This window comes from Melozone crissalis, unplaced genomic scaffold (assembly GCF_028551555.1).
Source record: "Melozone crissalis strain CALT ecotype California unplaced genomic scaffold, PUWL_Pcris_2 ptg000045l_1, whole genome shotgun sequence".
Classification (NCBI taxonomy): Eukaryota; Metazoa; Chordata; class Aves; order Passeriformes; family Passerellidae; genus Melozone; species Melozone crissalis.
The window spans coordinates 15,766,230-15,774,430 of NW_026535823.1; the positions used below are offsets into that span (position 1 = coordinate 15,766,230).

At 40.3% G+C, this 8,201-nt stretch overlaps 1 long non-coding RNA gene across 4 annotated transcripts; it reads right to left on the reverse strand.

Annotated features, from left to right (window-relative positions):
- Window positions 1–1,288: 1,288 nt before the first annotated feature.
- LOC128943325 (uncharacterized) lies at window positions 1,289–6,556 on the reverse strand. Of its 4 annotated transcripts, XR_008483687.1 has the most exons (6): window positions 6,480–6,556; window positions 5,684–5,800; window positions 2,790–2,836; window positions 1,979–2,121; window positions 1,633–1,791; window positions 1,289–1,459 (listed from the first exon to the last, which is right to left on the reverse strand). It is a non-coding gene; the product is annotated as an uncharacterized LOC128943325 (long non-coding RNA). The 4 variants fall into 4 exon arrangements; XR_008483689.1 differs by having other exon boundaries at window positions 5,688–6,556; XR_008483686.1 differs by having other exon boundaries at window positions 5,684–6,556.
- Between the last annotated feature and the right edge of the window lie 1,645 nt (window positions 6,557–8,201).

Genomic DNA, 8,201 nt, shown 5'->3' on the forward strand with positions numbered 1-8,201 from the left:
ATCGGAAGAACAGCTTCATGGAAATCAGAAGGTGCAGCTTTTTGAACTATTTGGAAGAGTGTGTTTAGACCATGTATTGTCCCTTTATTACAGCAAATGTATTAGGCAGTACTTTGTGCTTTAGGTGAACATTTTTTCTTTTGTTCTATTGGTGCCTGGCAGCACAGCTATAATTAAATGTCCCCTGCCTTCTCTATTTTATGACACTTACAATTCAGTCATCTTAACTGGACTCTTCCTAAGCATATAAACGGCTGGCTCAAGAAGCAAAACTTTTCTCAGTGAAGCAAACTGAAAACCTTTCACAGTGCATTATCTCAGTGACTTCTTTGGAGTCTTTGGCTTATATTTGCCTTTTTAAAAGTGATTATGATGACAAAAGTTTCAGATAACTATCTGAAGAAAGTCTAAGACAGGTCTCCAAATTAATTTTTTTTTTGAATATACTATTCTCACAAACAAACCACTCATTATTTCCAAAGGGGCAAAGCAATTTCAATTTCATGGTTGACAAAATAAATAGGGGAGAGTAACACACCGCTTCTAAGGGTTTCTTGCACATCATGCAAGAAGTATTTTCTTGCAAGTATATTCTTAAAACTCAAAGTGAGAAATTCAGGGTAAGAGTCCTGAAGCCTCCTCAGCAAGATGCGAAGCCCAGGCCTCATCTTTGTCAGCCACAGGAGCCAGCAGCACCCCAGCAGCAGCAGGGCCTCACCTGCAGTCCCAGGGGCTGGAGGAACACACCCAGCGCCCACCACCACTCACTGCAGTGCAGAGCACCTGCCTCAAGGAGGCTGCTTCTAGCTACGGGATGATAACACCAGAGACACCATCAGTTCAACCCAACAGGCTCAAGACCAAGTCAGTGCAACAACCCCTGCAGCAAAACTGTTGTATTTTCATCATTTCCAAGCTCTAGTCTGAGCAGTACAGAGCCTGCTTTGCTGGCTACAAGATTAGGCTTCTCTCCTGTAGGCACACTGGGCACCAGAACAAAATCATGCTATGTTTAAGTCATGCAAACTGACCTACTGAGAGTGGATATTTGAGATAGATAGTGAATCTTGTAGCTGAATAAGTAACTCACAACCAAGGAAAGCATCCATTCAGTAGCAGACACAAGCACCTGACAACTACAGAGAAACAAAAAGTGCTTCATTTGTATATAGACGTACACACAAACATTCATGTTCATATAAATGCACTTTTGAGTACACACACACATCAGCAGGCACAAACCTAAACAGAACCCTGCTAACTGGCTTTTTGCTTACTGCTGCCTCCATCCATGAGCTGCTTTCTCAGGATAGTACTGCAGTCAGAGCCTTGTGTATAACCATAACCATAGCAGGCTGATCCTGAAGCATTCTCATCATATGCTCAATCCCTGCTGCCATCCTCATTGGGCAGGTCCAGCTGAATTGCCCAATAAAAAGCAGCTCTTACCTTTGGAGACCTATGGTCAGGGGTGTGACATCATCAGGCAAATCCTTTAAAAAGTATTTTCATGTTCGCTTCATTCTTTCTGGGGCATAAGTTGGGGTAGGGGAATAATTTCCAAAGCTGTCTTAAAAAACCTTGTCCTTTTCAAGCCTAAACAGAGGCACGGGATGAGTTATCTTAACTCACTTGTCTTCTTGTCCTGGTTTCTCTTTCCCCTGGATCAACCAAAGAAGTCACATCTCTCTAAGGATATCAATGTAGAGAGTTTCCAAGGGGTTTTACTCCATGTTCAAACATGTACTGTTTTCAGGAAAGCCAGTGCTCAGCATTCAGGATCTGCATTTTCTTCAAAATTCAAGAAAGGGTCTTCAGGTGCTAGGGAACATGAAAGGATGGCAATGGAGCTGATCTCAGCCACTTAATAACCACACCAGGAGGACCATATTAATTCCTAGTCTCTGGCCCCTGTCACCACTCTGTACTTTAACTCATCCCACATCAAGATCATTTTTAAAGAAAACCCTTGGTTTACCCTGGTGAGGAGAGAGGCAGCCTTACAGGGGAGCTGAGGTTGAAGGGATGGCCAAAACTATGCATTCCTGCATTTCACATGGTCACAGCCTTTGGGTCTTTAAAGCAGCCAGTGGGAACCATTTAGCTGAATCCTGTTCAGATCTAGGAAAAGTAACATATAAATGTTATTTTAACATATAGGTTTTTGGTTGGCTGGTTTATTTGTTTGTTTGTGAAGGCAAGGGGGTGTGCTAGGTTTAACTTTATTATAACTAAGTCTATATAAATGCAAATACTGTTTTCATAGATATAATTTCATAAAGCAAAACTACCCACAATCTTTAGCAGTGAAATTCAAGTGGCAACTGTGACAAGTAAAGAAAAATGAATGCAGTTAACTTCAGCCATTCCTGCTCATCTGAAAGCTTGTGTCAGTTCCTAAATAAGCTTTTCATTTCCCCTATTCAGTCTGCTGATCTTTGTTGATTTACAGCATGAATGAGCATGGCACATTGCAACTTGTAGAGTATATTTTTCCTAAATAATAAAACATTTATTGCAGACCCATCAAGCCTGCTAGTAGCTTTGAGTTATTATTGCAATGAAGTATCATGTTAACAACTCATTTACATTGTTGCAGAAGACTCTGGGTTAACATTATTTGTAATTTAATCCCATTCATGAGAGAGGACTCCCAAAAATATATCTAGAGCTGATAAATTACAATTTGATGGTATTTTTCTAATCAACTGTTTTTCAAGATGAAGCTGCCTTCATCAAGTCCATCCCACCCCTCACTTTCCCTGTGGAGCAATGGCAGCTGAGCAAACCATTTCCACATGGTGTTCTCGGCAAGCTCCAGCCTCAGGCTCTTCCTCTGTCAAAACAAGAAGAAAGTATATTTAGTGGAGAGCTACAAAGATCTTATCGCTTTGGGAAGAAAATAATTTGTTGGGCAGAGAGTGAGGTCTGTATTCTGGTGGCTCTTTGAAGGGTCTGACTACAGCGTCACCATTGGCCTGGGGTGGGTGCCAGCTTCCAGCTGAGGAGGCACAGGAGCACAGGCTGCCAGTGTGTGCTGGGCAGCAGCCCCCGAGGGCAGGGCAGTGCCCAACACTGCCACTCAGCCCAGCTGCACAGGCCAGAGAGAACAGAGGCTTCTGCCAGAGCACTCACACATTTTGGATGATATAATAACAATAACTGTGATAATGATGGCAATAATAATAACAATAATAAATTATTAACAAATTTTAAAAATCCCCCAGGATGTACATAATTCTCTACGTACCAATCAGAAATTATCTTTTTAGTCAGAGATTAGAATCAGTGTAACACTTCTTTCCAACAGATTCCCCTTGGCATGGATGATGCACTGCAAAACCCATTTTTACATGAGTCCTGCAGCAAATGCCTGAGGCCACAGTGAGGCCAGAGTCAACACAGCAGAGGGAAGGACACGATGTCCAGCACACAGGGACATGCCGTGACAGCCTCTGGAGATGGTGGCACAAGGCACACAGTGAACAGCAGGGCAGTCTCTGCAGTTCCCTGCTGCTCTGCCATGCTCAGCTGTGAACCAGTGCTGCAGCACTGTGCTCAGACCAGCACAGTGTGCTCAGAGCAGGCTGAGCCACCCCAAATCTGATGGGTATGGACTCATGGGAACATGCTGTATGATACCCTGTGTCACGGATACCCAGGCTATGACCACTTCTGCATTGTTATACTCCTGTTTTGACAAATACCTGCGGTCAAACAAGTTACTGCTCCTGGTGCCTTGTGGGCTTGGGATTTATTTATAAGACCCCAAAAATAATTTTCAACAGTATTGTTTCTACTTCCTAACACTTAGCGCTACTTATGAGAAGTACATTCTTTCCTGAATATAACTTAATTTTGCATCCAATAAATCCAAATTCTTCTTGCACAATCTTCCATTTCTATCTAATAAGTTGGGAGAGACAACATCACTAACTTCTTTAACTCTCTTGGGTACAGTCAGAGTACCCAAAATTTCACCAAATTTTGACCAAGTCCTGCCTAAGAAATAGTTTTTACTACATCATCAGGTACCCAGTCCATTCCTGAGATCATTCATTAATAATTTGATTCCCTCAGTCTTTTTTTTAAAGACATTTCAAGCGAACTTCTTAGCATGCTAAAGTTTTCTGTCATTTTCTAAGTCCCTGAAACTGCTTATAGTAGAGGGCAGAATATTATTTCTCATCTATTAGTTTCATTTGCAAAAACATTGTGTTTAGTTGGGTTTTTCTTTCCCTAGTACTCCAGGTAGAATATTGACTTGATTAACTTGAAAGAGCCTCCTACTTCAGTTCCATTTCAGTCTCCTTCCAGGGGCTGACTCTAAACCCGAAAATGCACTATTTCCCCCAAAACTGAACAAGCCAGAGACTCTGTCCTACCACCAGATTCCTGATTTAATCCAGCACCAGGAGCCAGATGTCCCAGGCACAGGTGACACTTCCAATACACGTGTACCTGCTCTCCTAACAGGCATCAGTGAGAGCAAGGCCAGCAGAAAGCAGAAACCATGTGGCAAAAACTGTTAAATCTGTTAAATTTCCCATTAGTTAGAGAAATATTCCTACATGCAAAATCACATTGCTCTTACTCAGCTAAAGTTGCATGGGTAAAAAATACAACCATAAAACCCACATGCTACCACCTTATGGTACTAAGTAATGGTAATCTGACATAATTTCAATGTCCCTATCACATCAATATGCTTATTCTGCTTTATTTCAAATAAATTACCTATTTTAAAAAAATATTTGAACCATAAGGCACAAATAAGTGAGCATTATTGTTTGCTGGTTGACTAGATAAGGAGTTAAACATCTAGAGGTGAAGTGGAGGACAATTAATGTACTACCCTGCTTAATTATCACACAAGGCCCACTTCTCAGGGAATTTGAGCTATTATGATCTACTCCTACAAATAAATGAGAATTTTAGCTCTCAGAGGGTAATGCAATAGTTTTGGAAATAATCTTTTTATGAGATTGTGGCTTTATCAGTTATGTTTCAGAGTCAGTATAAACACTTTGTATCATAGGAGAACAATTTCAGACTGGCTTGTAATTTTAATTTCTGTACCCATATTCTTTTATTTCACTTTTCCTATGCTCTTATTCTAGAAAGAAAAGAAAAAATTAATTTGCATCCTTACATCTTTTCACAAAACACTATCATAACAAATATTCAAATAAAAATAGAAATCATGATTCAAGCAATACAAATTATGTATAAATTGGTTTCCAAAACAACTGAACACCCAGAAAAAGCAGTCCTGATGATGCTCAGTGGTATCCATACACTGGAGGGTAACTCAATCACAGCATCAAATACAAAGAAAGAGGAATATTTCTTTCAGAATTTCATCTGATGTTGTAAGATATTTGTTTTTATTCCATGTTATATAAAAATATTCTTTATGGAACATTTAGTCTCAAATTCTTTGAAATTTTATCAGCAGAACTGCTGAGCTACTATAAAGCTGCCCAGTTTCAGAGTTTCATATTCACCTTTCCAGCAGACAGAACAAACCTAAACATACACAAATTTAAAAGCAGCTTGACCACAAAAGAAAGCTTTAGGAGACCCAAATAGTGGACCATATGTGATATCAAATGGGCAAGCCATTAGCATCAGCTGTGAACATATTGTACCAACTGGGAATGAAAATAAAACATTCAACTACCAACTGTTATAATCTGTAAATAGTCAAACCAATTCCTCTGGGTTCCAAAAATATATGAATAGGGTGACTCATTGGGTCCCCATTGTCCTGTTCAAAGGTAATGCAGCAGATTTGCTCCTAGGGAAAAAAACCAAAAAAAAGAAAAACACAGAAACTGTGGTTAGTGAGATCTGATATTAGCAACAATTTGTATATTAAAAGACTCTTGGGCTTTTTGAAACTATATCTAAATGTTTCACATTAGGGATAAAAAAATATTCTTTTGAAGCAACTTTTCTCTGTACAATGCAAAACATTAAAAAATACCTCCATTGCAAATTATGTTGAGAAACTGGCAGAATACTAGAAAATTTATAGAGGGCACCAAACTACTGAGAATTCATTGTACAGCTGGCAAGAGCACTCTTACCTACTAGTTGCTTCGCATTTAATAATGCATGTTATGAACAGATGGATAGAATGTCAATAAGGCTCTCTGTATCATCAGTGGTAATGAAATAGTGGACTTTGAATGCTTAATAGCACAGAAAACAAAAAGCCTAGAGGAAATTTGTCAATGTCATGCATGCAATACTTCAGCAGTGCTTTAACACTGTTAGTGTGAGGCCATATGTTTCTTCTAACAGAATCTACTGGAGCTGGGTGCCAAAAAAAGTTTGACACATTTTTTTTAACTCCTACAACATGTTAAGAGCAAATACCCTGTGAATCAGTCAGGCAGAGTAGTCAGCAGAAGTGCAATATCATTACTCTTTTTTACTCTTTTCTCAATGAAAAGAAGTTATGGGAAACTTACTAGCAAACATTGTTCTTTATACCTGCTTCAGAAATACATTTGAGAGTAATCTCTTGCAATTAAATATGGAAATAAAGGCAGTAGATCTTGTTGTCAAGAGCTGAAGATGTGAATTTAGAAAATACTGCAAGTAAAGAAGAAAATATACATAGCAGCACCTAGACATCAGACACATAAAAAGGAATAAAAGAGAAAATTGTTTGGAAAATAATCTTAGTCAAAATTCAGCTAAAATAAAAATTTTCAGTAAAAATTCCTTGGAACAGTCAGAATGAGTAGATAGCAGCAAGTGGCCATTCTGAGATGCAGACCTGGGAATATGTGGGAATAAGCCCACCAGGCACAGGCTTTCTCTGTAAAATGGGTGGACAAACAGCAGCCTGGCAGGTAGCACCTACAAAGGCTGCAAAGGCACCTGGAGTGGTGTTTCCAACCTGCACACTTTTCAGGCAAGCTGTCCTCAGTATTTCAGGAAGTGTCAGACAGCTGTGGCAGGTAAGCCTCTGTGAAACACCGAGATCTCAAGTTCCACAGTACAGCTGGAATCCCAAGCATGAGAAGTCAGCAGAAATCAATGCAAGTTTAACTATTGATTCTGGGAGAACAATTAGACAAGCAATGAGTCTCTAACAGTTTGAAAACTCCTCAGGAAAGGCTCAAGTACTCTGAGCAGAAAACCAATTCTTTCTGCCTTGTGACTCAGTCCTAAGTGACCAAACTCTCCATCCATGCCCTCCTTCCCCACATTGTCTCCTCAAAACCTTCCTGGGCTGCTCCAGTGCTACACAGTCATGATGCTCTGAGGTTCACACCATGCTTGTCAGCCAGGACACCCCAAAGTGTCCCTATTGATTTCAAAGCCACCACACAAGGCCACTGTGGGATGGGATCTCTACCACCACTGAACTCAGCTGTATAAACATTCCTTGTGTTCAAAAGTAATTAGAGAAGTTTGACAGACTAACACCATTCCTTAGAAAACAAGCTAGAAATGACAGCCAAAAGATGTGTAAAGCCGTTTCAATTTCTTCCCCTTTCCTGCAAACCAGAACACTGATAACTGATAACAACAACAAAAAAAATTGCATTAAAAAGAAAGTTATTTTTTCCAGCTGCGTGCAGTTTTTTGGTCTGTATAGCATCTGTACCCACTAGCATGAAGCAGGAGACTGCAGCTACTTCCTTGCAGAGAAGCAGAGCCTGTCTCTCAGTGCCGGGAATGCACTGGCTTGCCTGGGCCCTCAGCTGGCACAGGCTGGATCCCTTCCTGCAAGCCTGAACTATGCAAACACAGGACTGGCCCACACAAGTAAGCCCCCTGACAACTTGTTACAGTTCTCTGCATTTCCCTGCAATAACATATTTCAATTTCTCCTAAAATTCAAGCCAGGACTTCCAAATCAGACCTCAAATTAAGGAGAGCATCACCCTCCTTTCTCTTGCTTTCTGTTTCCTGGGAGGTATTCTGAGTTCTGACCTCAACAGTTTCACCTAACAAGAATGAAGTGAATTTTGTGCAAGCTGCAGAAGTACAAAGGCAAAGCATTATGCAGGTTTTCTGTGAAGCAGAGCAGCAAGAGGTGAGAAATTTAGAATCAAGTAGCAGTTGGGGATCCTCACTCACAACTGCAAGAAGAGCTGTGCATTGACAATCAGAAAAGCAAAGGGACTTATCTCAAATCACTGATGAAAATGGTCTGCTTATCAGATTTCTCATAGTTG